Below are 18,141 nucleotides of genomic sequence, written 5' to 3'. Positions count from 1 at the left end.
CGCGCAGCGAGCGCGTGGCGTCGGCAACGCGCGGCGAGTCCACGGCGGTGTGGCATGATGCCGGGCGTGCAGCGAGCGCGTGGCGTCGGCAACGCGCGACAAGTCCATGGCGGTGTGGCGTGATGCCGTGCGCGTGACGAGCAGCGGCGATCGCGGAGACAAGGAGGTCGCGGAGGACCTGCGAGGTGTCGCAGAGGCCGCGGCGGCTCGGCGCGAGGACCGTGGAGGCGCTGCGCTGCGGTTGACGGCGTAGTGGTGCAGGGCAATAAGCGCAGCGGCGGGCCGGGCGCGACTGGTGCGTGTTATGGGTGCGCACCGGACGCGTCGGGACCGCAGGAGTGGACCGCGTCGAGGCGCTGGACCTGGTTGCGTAGATTGCATACATGCGCGACGGGAGCGCGGGCCGGGAGCGCGGCGACGTGGGGAGTGTGGCTACAACGACGACGGCGTGGCGAAGGCAGTGGAGGACTGACCGCGTCGGGGCGCTGGACTCGGGCCGTGGCGACTGCGTGCGTGCGCGTCGTGTACACGAGTCTGGGAGCGCGGGACATGGGGTGCTGCGCGGCGGAGGCCACAGCGGCGCGGTGCGACGGCCATGGCGCGACAGTCGATGAGGAACCGGTGTCTTGTACGTCAAGATGGATAACGACGTCGTGGTTTAGGGAGAATATGTTAGGAAATAAACCACGAGTGTGTCATTTCGTGCGTCGCGGTGGTATGAGCTCCGGTCGCGTAGTTCATTGGCGTAGTTAGTAGCAGCCATAGAGGACGCTTTAGAGCGCGTCGTGGGTTGGCCTGGGCGAGCAAGACGCGAGCGCCAAAATAGGGGAGGCGGGCTGCATTGTGCGCATGGTTAGCTAGTGGCCTAGATGGCTGGATAGTGCATGTGTGGGTTAGTTGGTTAGTGCGTGAGTGGCACAAAATCTAGGCAGGTTGTTGCTCCGGCTGACTGCGTGCGTGTGTGTGGCCGGATGCTACTTAAGCACTTGTACTCATGTTTGTTTGGTTTTGAGTCCAGAGGAATAAAAGGCCAAGATATAGGCGTTCGTCGCCGCGGCGTTCGTCGCCGGAATATCCTTTGTGTGCTCCATTATCCTTCTTCTTCCTCCGTCCGTGAGAGAGAGAGAGAGTGAGGGTGCAGCTGGAGGTGTCCTGGACTCCAACAATTGGTATCAGAGCCAGATTCGAGGGGCGGCCGTGGCGCGCGGCGGCGTCCACGATGCGCGCGGTGCGCGGCGGACATGAAGGTCTTGGCAATGGCGCGCGGCGAGCGCGTGGCGTCGGCAACGCACGGCGAGTCCACGGCGGTGTGGCGTGATGCCGGGCGCGCGGCGAGCGCATGGCGTCGGCAACGCGCGGCGAGTCCATGGCGGTGTGGCGTGATGCCGTGCGCGCGACGAGCAGCGGCGGTCGCGGAGACGAGGAGGTCGCGGAGGACCTGCGAGGTGTCGCAGAGGCCGCGGCGCCTCGGCGCGAAGACCGTGGAGGCGCTGCGCTGCGGTTGACGGCGCAGCGGTGCAGGGCAATAAGCGCGGCGGCGAGCCAGGCGCGACCGGTGCGTGTTATGGGTGCGCACCGGACGTGTCGGGACCGCGTCGAGGCGCTGGACCTGGTTGCGTAGATCGTGTACGTGCGCGGCGGGAGCGCGGGCCGGGAGCGCGGCGACATGGGGAGTGCGGCTACAACGACGACGGCGTGGCGAAGGCAGTGAAGGACTGACCGCGTCGGGGCGCTGGACTCGGGCCGTGGCGACTGCGTGCATGCGCGTCGTGTACACAAGCCTGGGAGCGCGGGACGTGGGGTGCTGCGCGGCGGAGGCCACAGCGGCGCGGTGCGACGGCCATGGCGCGACAGTCGATGAGGAGCCGGTGTCTTGTACGTTAAGATGGACGACGACATCATGGTTTAGGGAGAGTATGTTAGGAAATAAAACGTCGTGGTTTAGGGAGAGTATGTTAGGAAATAAACCACGAGTGTGTCATTGCGTGTGTCGTGATGGTATGAGCCCCGGTCGCGTAGTTCATTGGCGTAGTTAGTTGCAGCCATAGAGTACGCTTTAGAGCGCGTCGTGGGTTGGCCTGGGTGAGCAAGATGCGAGCGCCAGAATAGGGGAGGCGGGCTGCATTGTGCGCATGGTTAGCTAGTGGCCTAGATGGCTGGATAGTGCATGCGTGGGTTAGTTGGTTAGTGCGTGAGTGGCACAAAATCTAGGCAGGTTGTTGCTCCGGCTGACTGCGTGCGTGTGTGTGGCCGGATGCTACTTAAACACTTGTACTCATGTTTGTTTGGTTTTGAGTCCAGAGGAATAAAAGGCCAAGATATAGGCGTTCGTCGCCGCGGCGTTCGTCGCCGGAATATCCTTTGTGTGCTCCACTATCCTTCTTCTTCCTCCGTCCGTGAGAGAGAGAGAGAGTGAGGGTGCAGCTGGAGGTGCCCTGGACTTCAACAATTGGTATCAGAGCCAGATTCGAAGGGCGGCCGTGGCGCATGGCGGCGTCCGCGATGCGCGCGGTGCGCGGCGGACATGAAGGTCTTGGCAACGGCGCGCGGCGAGCGCTAGGCGTCGGCAACGCGCGGCGAGTCCACGGCGGTGTGGCGTGATGCCGGGCGCGCGGCGAGCGCCTGGCGTCGGCAACGCGCGGCGAGTCCACGGCGGTGTGGCGTGATGCCGTGCGCGCGACGAGCAGCGGCGGTCGCGGAGGACCTGCGAGGTGTCGCAGAGGCCGCGGCGGCTCGGGGCGAAGACCGTGGAGGCGCTGCGCTGCGGTTGACGGCGCAGCGGTGCAGGGCAATAAGCGCGGCGGCCAGCCAGGCGCGACCGGTGCGTGTTATGGGTGCGCATCGGACGCGTCGGGTGCGTCGGGACCGCGTCGATGCGCTGGACCTGGTTGCGTAGATCGCGTACGTGCACGGCGGGAGCGCGGGCCGGGAGCGCGGCGACGTGGGGAGTGCGGCTACAACGACGACGGCGTGGCGAAGGCAGCGAAGGACTGACCACATCGGGGCGCTGGACTCGGGCCGTGGCGACTGCGTGCATGCGCGTCGTGTACACGAGCCTGGGAGCGCGGGACGTGGGGTGCTGCGCGGCGAAAGCCACAGCGGCGCGGTGTGACGGCCATGGTGCGACAGTCGATGAGGAGCCGGTGTCTTGTACATCAAGATGGACGAAGACATCGTGGTTTAGGAAGAGTATGTTAGGAAATAAAACGTCGTGGTTTAGGGAGAGTATGTTAGGAAATAAACCACGAGTGTGTCGTTGCGTGCGTCGTGATGGTATGAGCCCCGGTCGCGTAGTTCATTGGCGTAGTTAGTAGCAGCCGTAGAGTACGCTTTAGAGCGCGCCGTGGGTTGGCCTGGGCGAGCAAGACGCGAGCACCAGAATAGGGGAGGCGGGCTGCATTGTGTGCATGATTAGCTAGTGGCTTAGATGGTTGGATAGTGTATGCGTGGGTTAGTTGGTTAGTGCGTGAGTGGCACAAAATCTGGGCAGGTTGTTGCTCCGGCTGACTGTGTGCGTGTGTGTGGCCGGATGCTACTTAAGCATTTATACTCATGTTTGTTTGGTTTTGACTTCAGATGAATAAAAGACCAAGATACAGGCGTTCGTCGCCGGAATATCCTTTGTGTGCTTCACTATCCTTCTTTTCCCGTCCGTGCGAGAGAGAGAGTGAGGGTGTAGCTGGAGATGTCCTGGACTCCAATATGGGGCAGGGGAAGCAGTTCACACAAGGAAGAACGCCCGTGGTAGCCAAGTACTAGCCGTCACCTGGACCATTTCCATACCTGGTGGTTGTCCTCATTCATCAGTTGGACTTATGACAAGTGATCGAGCAGAGTGATGCTTTAAGAGATGACTGGGACCGTGAGCGCACGCCAACATCGTCACGCACCCAGGCATGCCCGAGGAGGGCCTGGCATACCATCATAACATCATGCCTCACCGGATTTGTCGCTGCGTACGGTCTTCGGGGCAAAGGAGGTGAGGTCCTCACCGTTCATTGAGCGATAACACCAAAATTTGCAGTGGGCGCCGTTGCCAACCAGCATCGTTGTGGAAGCACGATGGAGTGCCTCGATGGCGTCCTCCCGTGACTCGTACATTTTTCTTATTTTTAGAAAATGAAGCTATTCATCAAATTATTTATGCTCCGGATTTTAATTTGCACATGCAGATCAGTCGAAGGTTTTCTACAGATTTCAAAAAACAACAAAGCTAAATACCTGCCGACTGGTCATTAGCGACAGGCACGCACGATTCGCCTGAGTGATGCGCCCGATGGGAATCAAACCCAGGACGCACAGCCTCCGCATGCTTCCTTCAACCAACAAGCTACAACCTCTTAGTTGCTGAAAGTGGAAAACATGAGAACTTAACCTTTTATACCTCATAGCATCAAAATAAGAGTTGTGCTAATTCCAGAATTTTTTTGCTGGGAGCTAGAGTCAAACTCCATACTCAAGATTTTGTGACGAGGGACATGAATTTTTTTTGAAGAATTGTTGCGTGGTGTAGTACTTGCGCCAATTCCTAAAGCTCGACTGAAAGTTAGCGATAGATCTGTACGACCTGATCGTTGCTCGTTGTGGATCGCACGACCCCAAGCAGCCCGTCCGGATCGCCCGCACAACCCACGTATATCCCGATGCTGGCCCGTTCCCTCTTCCTTTTTTCCCCGATGCAGGCCCGTTCCCACTACTTTTTTTCCTCACATCATCACATCCCATCGGCCCATGTTCCTAAATTAAGAGGACCATTTACCGATCGCATACTTGCCCACGTTTCAAAAAAATTGATAGCTTCCTGTGCTGGATAAGAATCGAACCTTGTTCCTCAAGTAGTAATTTCTACGACACAAACCACTAGCCCGGCTTCAGACTTGCTGTTTTTGAAACAAGTTTACATGATATTTGTTCTTGGTTAATACGAATTTAAACATTAAAAAATAGTGGTCCGGTCAATTATTTCCCCACTAACGTGATTCTTTTGACCTCATTTTTTTGTTGAAACATCCCGCAATAATGTTGTGTGAATAACGTGGTCACTAACGCACCGCGAACCTGATAACTTACATACAAACACCCCGATAACTCACACATCACAGACCTGATAATTTTATGTACCCTGGTCTTGATAAATTTGTCGGGGGGAGGGGGGAGGGGTGATCAAGTATCCCTCGACAACTTTCATGTGAATAGCATGGTAACTCACACATCGGAGACCCGATAACTTATGCCCCCCGGTCCTGGTACTTTTCGTGGGGGAGGGGTGATGAAATATACCCTCGATAACTTTTATGTGAATTGCTCGGTAACTCACACCTCGTAGACCTGGTAACTAATGCACCCCAGTATTTTGGTAAATTTGGTGACTCGATGGGGGGACGGTGGTTGATGAAATATACATTTTCGTAAATTTTTGTGTGAATAACATGATAATTCACACATTGCAGACCTGAGAACTTATGTGCCCCAGTCCTGATAACTTTGGCGACGATGGTGAGGGGTGGGGAAGGGTTGTTGATGAAATATACCTCCGGTAACTTTTTTATCAATATTATGGTAACCTACACATCATAGACCTGATAACTTGGTTTGGGGGGGGGGGGGGGGGGGTTGATGAAATATATCCTTGATAACGTTTTGTGTGAATAACATGATAACTCACACATCTCAGCCCTGATAACTTATGTGCCCCAGTCTTTTTGGTAAATTTGGTGACCATGTGGGGGGAGGGTGGTTGATGAAATATACCCTTGGTAACTTTTCGTGTGAATAACATGATAACTCACACATCACAGTCTGATAACTTATGTGCCCCAGTCCTAATAACTTTGGCGACATTGGTGAGTGGTGGGGGAGGGTTGTTGGCGAAATACACCTCCAGTAACTTTTTTGTCAATATCATGATAACTCACACATCATAGACCTGATAACTTTGGTGTGTGTGTGGGGGGGGGGGGTGGGGGGTGGTGATCAAGTATCCCCTGGTAACTTTCGTCTGAATAGCATGGTAACTCACACATCAGAGACCCGAAACTTATGCATCCCGGTCCTGGTACTTTTTGCGAGGGGGGGGTGATGAAATATATCCCCGATAACTTTTATGTGAATAGCACGGTAACTCACACCTTATAGACCTGATAATTAATGTACCCCACTCGTTGGTAAATTCGGTGACTGGGTGGGCGAAGGGTGGTTGATGAAATATATGGTAATTTTTTGTGTAGATAACATGATAACTCACAAATCGCAGATCAGATAATTTATGTGCCCCAGTCCTGGTAAGTTTGGCGACGATGGTGAGGAGTGCTGGAGGGTTGTTGATGAAATATACCTCGTTAACTTTTGTCAATATCATGGTAACTCACACATCATAGACCTGATAACTTAGGTATAAACAACACGATAACTTTATACCCGAATAAAAATTTATTGAATCATACCCCGGTTCATTATGTGCAAATAGAACGGTAATGTATGCATCTGGGAGCTGATAACTTAGATATAAATACCACAGTAAATTTGACCCAGGGGGAAGAAGTCGTTTAAAACACATCTCCGGTCACTTCTGTATAAATAACATGTTAATATACATATAACATAACTGATAACTTTACAGTAACTTTTGACCAAAAAAGTGATCTAAACATGTCAACACGAGATCTAGTTTTGAAGTTTTCATCGTGGTGGATCTTTTATGTGAAAACAATTTTTCAATCAAAATTGACGGTTTGAGCTATAAAACATTTTCAAAATAGTGAGGATTTACAATTACATCAGGGTTTCTGTGCTCTAATGTTTTTTCATGAGGAGAGAATGTTGGAGGAGCAATTTTTACGCCCCGGTAATTTCCATATAAACATGATGGTAACTGACGTACCACACAGGTGATAACTTACTTAGCCTAGGTCTGGTAACTTTTCACCCGAAAAAAAATCATCGAAACATATCAACATGGGATCTAGTTTTGAAGGTTTCGTCGCGACGAATCTTTTTTGTGAAAACGATTTTTCAATCGGACCAACGGCTTGAGCTACAAAGCATTTTGAAGTTTAATTTCTAATGGAATCTTTGCTGACATCATCTTCTTTTCTTATCTACATGCATGCATTGTTAATTGGGTTTAATAGGACGTGCACTCCATGCAAACCAAAATATGTGTATGGGAGATTGCACCGCAACGCTGCATGCGAGATTGCACCTAGATGTGAAGCATTGTTTCAGCTTTGTTTATTATTACTGTTTGAACTTTGAACCATCTTTTCCAAAAGAACAAGTCATCTCTCTGCTTCAACTATACAAGTGCATGCCGAAACTAATTTAAGTGTCCAAATAGCAACAAAAAATGTAGGTTCTTTGTCTATTATCATGCATTTTAGTTATTAAAATTTGAAATAAAAAGATAAGAGTGCATAAAACAGGTTTTTTTATTGAAAATTATCTTTTTGCACTCGTAGGTCAAGGCAGACGAAGACCTGAGGCATATGCAGTGCTGGCTCCTGGGAGTGCTGCTCCCGCTGCTGGACGATGTCATATATAGCATAGGGATAGGCATCGCTAGAGTAAGATGCAATCTATCAAGATTGAGTTCTCGTGAAACGTACGGGAAAACATACTAGTCCAGTATTAACACGAAGGGAACCTGCTGCTGGTTTCCATTGACTTGCATAGGCGATTACAAAGACAAATTAACGACCTGCCAACTCGACAAAATAAGACGACACCCGAAGCTTCAAAGGTTCGGTTTTGAGACTGGAATACGAAAAACCTAAAGGACACACGACTGAAATGCACCGTAATAGTTCGGCGACTCCATTACAAGACTCGATAACCAAACCGACGTACACAAGTGTGCTTAAGCTAACATTCCCTACTGAGATATAATAATAGAAAAGAAAAGACTTGGCAACATTGGCAAAACATCCGCACAAGGACAGAAGGCACCTGCATCCTGCATGCTCAGTCATCAGATCGCACACGATCGAGCTCAAGGACTCTCCGGCGACTTCAAACGCCACGGCGAACTGCGGGAACGGGGATGTCCTTGGTGACGAACTGATTTGTTGCCACGGTCACATCGCACCTGACACTGAAAACATCCTTCTTCAGGTAAGCCGATCTCTCTAGGTCGGCCCTCCTGATGAGACAATCGTAGCCCCACACAGCATTACCTCCTTTCCTGACGGAGAAGGTGCACGTGTCAACGTCACGGCTGTACGACGGCACGGGGTTCCCCTCCTGGTCGAGCACACTAAGGGCCTGTTTGGTTTACGCCCTAAGCTTGCCACGCCTAACCTTAATCGTGCCACAATAGCTTAGGCATATGTTTGGTTTATTGCCACATTTGTGACTTGCCATATTTTTTTAGACACTTCATCCACATGTCATAGGCCTAACTTTTTATCAAATCTTGCCACACTTGTGGTGGCCATTTTATGAGCCACATTTTTTATGGCAGCCGCACTTTACCTAAGATTAGTTGTGGTAAAGTTAACCATGAACCAAACAGGCCCTAAGTGTGAATTTGGCTTTGACTTCATCGGCAGTAGTGTGATCAAGACGCAGGAAGAGGGATATCCAATCCGAATAGTAACTTCCGGCGCCGTTCGGGTAGTATTGCAGGCACCAACGATGCCCTCCCACGGAGAACGTCCCTGACGAGATGAATTTTCCCTTGCTGAGACCCTTGGTGCAGGAGTAGCCGTCGATGCGAGGGATGTGCGACCCGACGGCATGGGCGACGATGGTTGACGCGGTGAGCGGCGGCTCGTCGCCGCTTGTGGCGCCAACGGGAGATGCAGCAGCGTTGGACATGGCGAGCTTTTTACCATAGAGTGGAGGTGGAGAATGGCAGATAAGAGGGAGGCTGTGAGGTTCTTTTATACTCACGCGTCACAGGATTGGAGTTAAGTTGGTGGTTGGGCAGTCGGGGGAGCGTAGCGCAGCCGGTGACGTTATTGCTGGGAGAAGCCAAGAAGTCTAAAGTGTCTAGGAAATTGTATATGAGGTTAATTAGGTGATTAATTACCGCATCAAATTGAATTTATGTGGGCGGCGCATGCGTAGCGGTAGCCTATCGCCACCGTGTGTTTAATTACCTCGGTCGTGGAGTACGTTGATGGAAGCCACCATCCGCCCGCGCCTCCCGTTCCCCGTACGCGCTGTTCGTCTGCTCAGAGAAAATTAAATGCATGTTTTGGACAATCACAGCAAACGTTGTCTGGTTATTTTCTCTCTTCTGAGAAAATTATTTCTAGGTTTTCTCTTTTTCGATTCGAGAACTCAAAGGGAGTATACAATTATTTTGAATAGAATAATAAGCTAAAGGGTCCGCTTCGGTACAGCCCCCTCACTAATAAATGTATAAATGCCAATATGAACATTTCACAATGTATATGCCATACAGACACCATCAAGGCTCTCTGAGTTGGTGCTTGCGCGCCTCGACCGGCCTATTAAGGCGCTGTTTGGTTCAGCTTTTATTGACGGATTCCGCTGCCGCGCAGCAGAATCTGAACCAAAGGGCGAACCCAGCAGAATCGATTCCAGAAATCCGCTGCCAAAATCTGAACCAAAAGCGGAAGCAGCCCAGGACGTGCTTTCCAAAATCCGATTCCGCTGCGGGCCAAAATCTAAAAAAGCTGTATCAGCTGGTTTGCCAAATTACTACATCTTTTTCACAGCAGATTTTTCACAGCTGCTTTTAGAAATCCACAGCCGAACCAAGCAGGGCCTAAGTCACGTGTGTCCATTTTATGTAGAAAAAATACTGCAAAAAGAGAGATAACAAGGACTTAAAATTGGGACCGTGCACAATTAAAGCACGCTGCTTGCCACTCGACCCAGCAGCTGTTTGTGATTTCATATAGCGCGAATTATATAAGAATACACAACAACATTCATATATAAAAACATATTTGAGAAAAATCAAAACTTTTCGTGAAAAAAATGTGAACAATTTGGAAATGTCGAACACCTTTTGGAAAAAGCAAAGAATTTTTGAAACTCTAAACATTTTTGAAAATGTTGAACAATTTTCGCAATTCCAATAATGTGAACAACTTTTCTGATTCCGAACATTTTTAAAAAATATTAACAAATTTCTAATCCTGAACAGTTTAGAAAAATGCAAGAAACTTTTTGAAAATTCCAAACACTTTTATAAAAACACGAAAAAAAATCAAATATATATTTTTAAGACACAAATTTTTTTCCAAAACATGACAACATTTTTAGAAAATCAGAATTTCTTTGAAAAAATAAAAAAAATCGATATGCAAAGAATTTTTGATAGCCGGAACATTTTTTGAAATCCTGAGTTTTTTAATGTGTAAACAAAAAACGAAAAAAAGAACGTTTTTTTTTAACTTCTATTTTTTAAAGCGCGAACATACTTTCGAAATTAGACCAAATTTGAAAACATGTACATGTTTTCAAATTTCAACAAAAAATTTATGACATAAACCACTTTTGAAATTTTCAAACATTGGTCGAAAATGGGAACAATTGTTAAAAAATGCAAATACTTTTACAAATTCCCAACATGCGTCCGATGGGAGCCATATTGTCGCCTAGTTAGGCCAAGGCCTAAGGTTTTTTTTTTCTAGTTTTTGTTATTCTTCTCTTTTTTACGTTAATTTATTTTCTCCTTTTAAATATCATTATTCTTTTTGAAACCAGTTCAGAAATTGGAAATATCATTTGGAACACCAAAAAAATAGTTTTAATGAAATGTTTTAAAATTATGCTTTTAAATTCTTTTTCCATCAAATATTATCTGGAAAAACATTTACTATTTTAATTTTTATCCTTTTCTATTTATTAATTATGTTAAAAAAATTGAAATAACAGTTGAAAGTACCTGTTGAAATTATGATTTTAAACACTCTTTTCCATCAAACATGGCATGGATGCCTACCATGGGCATGCTCACCCGTTGACAAAAGTTGTAGCCATTTCAAAACTGTCTAAAAAACACCATGTTCGATGTAGGTTGTGCGGGTAGGCCATAAGGCTCCGTTTGGGAGCATGTTGTTTCTAGACACCCATAAAATGACCCCCTTTTTCGTTGGCTTGTATGATCAATTCAAGACACCATGCCAAGTTGTTTTGATTTTTGACGAATGTTGCATTTTGGAACAGTTTCCTCGATCAAGAATGGACGATAATTGGTCAGACTTGATACAACTTGCATACAGTGTTAGAATTCGATCAAACCTATCATTGATCACTACCATGGGCATGCCCACCTGCTTGCAAAAGTTGGCGTCATTTCAATAACGTACAAAACTAGACCATGTTTAACGGAGGGTGTCATCAGAAGGCTCCATTTCAGAACACCTTGTTTTTGACGTCCTTGAACTGTTTTTATAACATTGTATCACCAATTCAATGCATCATGCCTAGTTGTTTGGGTTTTTGACTAGTTTTACATTATCTGGAGTTTTCTCGGTGAAAAAGCCCGATAAATGGCCGACCGTGATGCAACTTGCATTCGGTGTCGAAATTCATTCAAACTGGCATGGATGCCTACCATGGGCATGTCCACCTGGCTGGAAATTTTGGGATTATTCCATGCATGTCCAAACATAGATCATGTTCAATGGAGGGTGTTCACGTAGGCCAGAAGGGTCCGTTTGAGAGCACGTTTTCTTGGTATCCATCACATGAGCTCAAATTCTTTCCATGTGATTATATGACCAATTTAAAGGCACCGTGCTCAGTTGTTTAATTTTTGACAAATCATGCACTTTTGTGAAGTTTTCTAGGTGAAAAATGGCCGATAAATGGTTGGACGTGGCACAACTCGCATACGGTGTTAGAATTCGTTAAAACATGTCATTGATGCCTACCATGGGCATGCCCATCTGCTAGCATATGTTGGTGTCATTTAAAAATGTTTGAAACAAGACCATGTACAATGGTGGGTGTCCGGGGTGGTCAGAAGGCTCCGTATGAGAGCACATTGTTTTTTGACACCTTTGAAATGACCCCAATTTATTTTCAGGGCCCATGACCAATTCAAGGCGTCATGTCAAATTGTTTGGGTTTTTAACAAGTTTTGCATTTTTTTGAGTTTTCACGGTGAAAAAAGGCCGATAAATGGCCGGACATGTTACATGGTGTCAGAATTCATTCAAACCTGGAATGGATGCCTAATAGGGGCATGTCCACATGCTTACAATAGTTAGGTCCATTTATTCATAGTCAAAAAAATACGGGTTGAGAGGAGTGTGCTAGACTAGGCCAGCGGGTGCATCCGTGAGCATGTAGTTTTTCCTAATTTGAATACTTACTAGATGACCCGTTGCGTCAATGGCGCAAAGGGAGGAGAGCAAAACAAGCATTCGAAGCAAGCTCGTCAGAATATTTAGTCACAAGGAAATATATACTTAGGTACGATGCTGATACATAGCGTTATAAGAAGTTTTGATAGCCATTTACAATGCTTTCAAAAAGCAAGCAACACAGGCAGAGATGCCTCATGTAGATAATCATACATAGTTTGAGCAGAGAAGATTTCTCAGGCCGATTGTGGTCTTCTGAGGGTGTGCATGCATGAATAAGCAGACTTGTTATTGTCTTCTGAGGATGTGGTCATATGAGGACTATAGAAGGAGCAATGTATGAGAAAAAAGGAAGTCAAAGTTAGCAGATAGAAAGAATATGAGGAATGCATCTATCATGCCTCATGCATGTAACTTCTCATAGTAAACGAAAAGCTAGCAAGAAAACTTCATCCAACATAGCAATGGGAGACCAGGCAAACAGGAAAATGAGGAATAATGTAACGACTACCAATCCATCAAACTGTGAATTCCAGACCTTTGTTTCAATAGGAATATCCATGTCATGGACCAAAAAGAGGGCACAGACGATGAGCTATATTTAGGAATGAAGCAAATCACATTAGAAAAGAAACCCTTCCGAGTTCATTGCTCTTGTGCACGCACCAATGAAATGGAAAATTGTTCTGCTTATGCCCATAATCAAGCCTCTCGCACATAAAGGCTACAATGAGACCTGAAGGGAGGGAAGCTGGAGGAGGAGAAAGGAGAGAGATGACCTGCGTCGCGAGGCTCCTGATGTGCAAACAGTCGTCGTGGCGCGCTATGGGCAGTGCTCAGAGTACTCTCAACTCCGGAGAGAATTGCTCAGAGTAATCCAAACTGGCACAAAACAATACATAAATTGTTTGCGTCAGTATATGATCCTTTCAGTTTGAGAAGAGTTCAAAACTATCTTACGAATTCTTGAAAGCCTTCCTACTCTACTGATCATGTAAAATCTGAAATTATTACAAGAATTTTATTTTCTCTAGAAATCTCCAAACTAATGTTTCAAGATGAGGAGTTGGAGACCATGCTGATGAAATACATTATGGAAGAAAAGAAGCCCATTCCACTATGAATATCTACATTGTGCAATTCCCATAAAGTAAAACAGAATTATTTAAATAACCGTCTATCAGGCTAAATTTGAGTTCTTGCATTCCTTTTATTTGACTCACACTTGCCTGCCCCTCTTAGCTAAAGTGAGATTGCCTACTACTCTTAGCTAAAAGGAGGTGATTCGAATATAATCACTATTTCTTCCGGCTATACAAATTATTGTGGTCATCAAGTTAATTCAAGCACTCAACATTCTACGACATACACGATCGAACTGTTGTCAGTACAGATGCTATCATAGAGTTATCTACAAAAGCTAAATAGGATTAAACACAAGACAAAATAAAAGTTTGTCACACAATATCCCTGTCACCTAATCTATTTCTCACTTTTAACTTCAAACCAACATCGAAAACGATAATAATCTAAAGCAAAAATAAATAAGACTCATTTGTTCATCGACACAAAAGCAAATAATTCACCTAATACTAAATCTAACTAAAAGGACTAAATGTAATTAATTGGCTAGGCTGCTCATCGAAAGAAAGCTCTGCATAAGAAGCAGACCTTGCAAAATTTGGGATTAATCAGGTGGATCTGAAACAAAACATATCCTCACCTCCTCCTGCAGTCCTGCTCCAACCCCTCGTGTATCTCGGTACCTCCTTACATTAAGACTACGCATTGCCTAAAGAAGCACCTGTGCCACATACAACTTGTGATGGTAATGGATTTTTTTAGTAAAACCTGCAGTACAAATTCAATCCAATGGATTGGTCAGGCATAAATGTGCATCACATGTAGATATAGAAGGAGCACACTGGCACATTTTAAATCAGCTGGGCTCTTAGCGAGGGCCGGCAGACTATGCATTTATTTTACTACTTCACCGGAGAATAAATAGCATGCGGAACAGAAGATCGAAGGTCCGGTTCCAAGCAGCAAAAATGATATATTGAAGATTACACTAACATAAACCAAACTTTTTCCTGCTAATGCGGTTAGAAACTTGCATACAGATAACAAGCATTGCCTCTTCAAGAAGTATTACACAGTCCATTTTGCATTCCACAGATGTTTTTGACAGTTAGATGGACATAGATAACCAAACATTGCATATGTTCCTAGTAGTAAATTCCCTTCGGAGCCACAGATCATTGAAGCAGGACAAGTTGGTACCTGCACTCTACACGATTTAAAATGAGAGTTATTTGCATATCAAGGCCTTTCTTTTGTAGCTATGAATTTTAGATGGCATTCAGTTGCTCGCAAGTAATTTCGTATTTAAAGGCAAAGGTACATTGTGCTCCTGTAATTTACATGGTATACAATCTGACAGCAGAAACGTAATTACATAGGCTTTTCCAAATATGTGAAGCATAGTAAGTCGTTACCAAAAACCACCAGTAAAAGAAGACTAATTCAACTATATCGTTTGTGCTATTAACCTAAAGAGCATGCTCTGCTTAGTAAGAGATTAATTAATTAAAAGGGGAGGAAGAGTACATCACACAGGCTTGCATATATACAGAGTGGGGAAGTAGATGAAGCTCACCTTGGTATGTTGGCATCAGAAGTGTCGCTTCAAAGGACAACCAACAACATTCCAACAAAAAGCCAAACATATACGAGGACACATCAAGATACTTAGGTGAACTCACTGTTGTAGCTTGAAAGAAAAAAAGAAATCAATTTGGAGGCAACACCAAGGAAAGATAGGCAAAACCAGACCTACTGTCAAATATATTGAATATTTCAAAAAAAAAGGTACAAACTGATGAACGTAAAAATGAAGAAGACACACACTCAGACTATTAGCTTGGAGCAGTGCTACGGGGACGATAGAGTTTGGACGACTCGTGCATGATGATTAAATCCAGCCGAGGAATCTCGAGCCCAGCCCAGCAGCGGCCGCTGGATCCCTCGGTCATGCAGTTATCGTCCCAGCATTGTCGTGTGTGGAGCACTTTGTCAGAAGCGACAAGTTATCCATAATTATTATAGTACGCTCATTCCACACCATATTGGAAATACAGAAATATAATCTTCGAGTAAATTTAGCATTGAAAAACAAAATGAATTTATTAGTTTTCCCTGGTAGAAATTGACTTGCTACTCACAGCAGGGACTCTCCTCTTTTAGTTATATGTAGCATTTTATTGTAAGACTCTCTTGGACCCTTGGGTACTATAGAGACACACCATAATTTAGCAAGATGTATTGTAAGACTCTCCTCCTTTATGTAGCATTTTCCGATGTTGTGCATGATGTATCCCTATCGTGTCGTGTGCATTACCTTTTTTTTAAGGAAAAATGAACGTACACAATAAGGGCAATAATGTGCGTTCCTGACAACAATGATAGGCCAACTCGTGATTATTTCTGAAGGATTGTAACTATAACCTACAACTACAACTTTGATGGTAACCGCACAGGATGTATTCTAGGTCCCTAACCTATGTTTGAAGTATAAGCACATAACAAAATAAGAAAGAGATGGAATAACAAAATACAGTTACATACTTCAGTTGTGTCATAAGTCCAACACGCACGCATTTCTGCCCGTTGGAAGCTCCGCCGCTTGCTTGCCGATGCAGGAAGCAGACGGCGCCCGGGTTCTTTGTGTCACTGTACTTCCGCCGGCCAGGATTATATCTTGCAATAAGGATGATGCCTTGTCCATGAGTTCAAGTCCCTACATGGATGTCCAGATGAACAAAGAAAATTGTAAGGATGCTATGAAATTACACCAAACATTGCCATAAACCAATGTGCTATATGAACACCATCGAATAAGTGAAAGTAATACTTGAGACCGGCAAAGTCATATCTTGCAGAAAGTAGGTGTGACTTTCAATAAAACAACATGTGCACAACGGAAGTCGAATCTGTTGGTTTGCCTGCAGTTACCTTAAGAACGTGTTTCTTTGACAGCAGAAATGTAAATGCATAGGCTTTTCGAAATATGTGAAGCATAGTAAGTCATTACCAAAAACCACCAGTAAAAGAAGACTAATTCAACTATATCATTTGTGCTAACAACCTAAAGAGCATGCTCTGCTCAGTAAGAGATTAATTAATTAAAAGGGGAGGAAGAAGCAGAGTAAATCACACAGGCTTGCATATATACAGAGTGGGGAAGTAGGCGATGCTCACCTTGGTATGTTGGCATCAGATGTATCGCTTCACAGGTGGGGCGCTTCCTAAGCCGTGTTGGCCACTTCTCCAGGCTGCTGCATCGTGCATTCCACTCACCACTGCCACACCAACTAAAGAGGGCCTTAACCACCTGCCTTGGGCATGCAAGCCTCCATTTTAAGCCATCTATAGAGGGAAGAATCACAGAAATTATGAGACGACCTTCTAAGAATACCGAGGGCCTAGTGGATAGAGAAAAATTAAGGCAATTGGCAAATGCAAAATGGTGGATTATAACAAATGCTCTAAAGAAATGAACTTTCACTCAGTCGATGGCAATTGGCAAATACAAAATGGTGGATTATAACAAATGCTCTAAAGAAATGAACTCTCACTCCGTTGATGCTCTTTTGAAATACTGATCTAAAGGTTCAGAAGACATCGATATTGCCCTATATCAAGTATACTGTGAATTCATAACCGCGGGCTCAGTTGAATTTGAGGAGTATATCAAGTATACTGTGAATTCATAACCGCTGGCTCAGTTGAATTCGAGGAGTCTAAGAAAGCTTAATGCAGAAACATTCAAACAAGCACCAAACTGAACGAGCCTTGAACGTATAAAATCATTCTTGCAGACCTAGTTATTTGCCTGGAACCATTCATTGATTTTGAGAAAACAAGGGGCATGTCTTGCATTAGCCACGGGATTTTTAGACACAACACACAAGGATGCTTGGGAGTTGAAGTCGAGGAGGGTGCCGCACACGCCGCAAAACAGGAAGTGGCGTGCCTGCCAGAAAGCCATCGCCGCCGGTTGCACCGCGCCGCCGTGTGGGAGATACAGAGAGAGGGGGAGGAGGCCATGGTCAGTAGGGGAACGGCCGGTTCGAGGACCAGGTAGACGACGGCGCACCCGTGCCGGTGCCGCTGTGTCGCTCCGCTCGATCTGGGGCCTCCCCTCCCCTTCCCTTCCCATCCCTTCCTTTGAAGAGGAAGGAAGGTGAGGGTCACGGAAGAGGGTAGAGCGGCGGCGCTGCAGGGAGAGGAGACCGCCGGAGTTGGGGTTGTGTAGCTGGGGGTCTCGGGGCAGAGGAGAGGTGTGGGAGGGGGCGACCGAGGTGGGTGGAGAGCGGGCAGGGATGCGGCGGCTGCGCGGCGAGTGGAGAGCGGGAAGGGATGCGGCCGCTGCGCGGGGTGTGGCGGCGCTAGGGTTCATGAGAGAGGAGGGGAGCGGAGGAGAGGCGGCTGGAGCGGGGGAGCGGCGCCTGGTGTGCGAGCGGAGATGCGGGCTGACGGCTCGTGGTGGGGGTGGGGGGATGCGGGCCGCTCGCTCATGGACTATTCATAGCGACACGTGGATAGCGTGAGCCTGCCTAGCACCCCCTTCATCCTTTGTATGTTCAATGCAATTTGCAATTTTATTCATTATAAATCAACATGAACATTTTCTTATGAACTAACCATTTCTTGAACTCTGGCAACAATTTTGGAATTTCAAATTATGTATAAAAATTCGTAAACTTGAAAACTTTTGCCAAAAATTGTGAAAAATCCCTAACAATAGATGAAAACAATTTGACCAAAAATTGGAAACCGCATACTCTAAAAA

At 46.3% G+C, this 18,141-nt stretch overlaps 1 long non-coding RNA gene across 9 annotated transcripts; it reads right to left on the bottom strand.

Annotated features, from left to right (window-relative positions):
- Positions 1–12,342: 12,342 nt before the first annotated feature.
- LOC125524838 (uncharacterized) lies at positions 12,343–17,836 on the bottom strand. Of its 9 annotated transcripts, none has more exons than XR_015610802.1 (6): positions 16,548–17,836; positions 15,915–16,086; positions 14,947–15,060; positions 14,011–14,577; positions 13,067–13,169; positions 12,343–12,608 (listed from the first exon to the last, which is right to left on the bottom strand). It is a non-coding gene; the product is annotated as an uncharacterized LOC125524838 (long non-coding RNA). The 9 variants fall into 9 exon arrangements; XR_015610797.1 differs by having other exon boundaries at positions 14,011–14,138; XR_015610804.1 differs by having other exon boundaries at positions 14,947–15,051.
- Positions 17,837–18,141: the final 305 nt, after the last annotated feature.

This window comes from Triticum urartu, chromosome 7A (genome assembly GCF_056163025.1).
Source record: "Triticum urartu cultivar PI428250 chromosome 7A, HENAU_Tu73, whole genome shotgun sequence".
Taxonomy (NCBI): Eukaryota; Viridiplantae; Streptophyta; class Magnoliopsida; order Poales; family Poaceae; genus Triticum; species Triticum urartu.
Note: the sequence above shows the minus strand (reverse complement) of the source record. Positions and strands in the feature narration are given on the sequence as shown.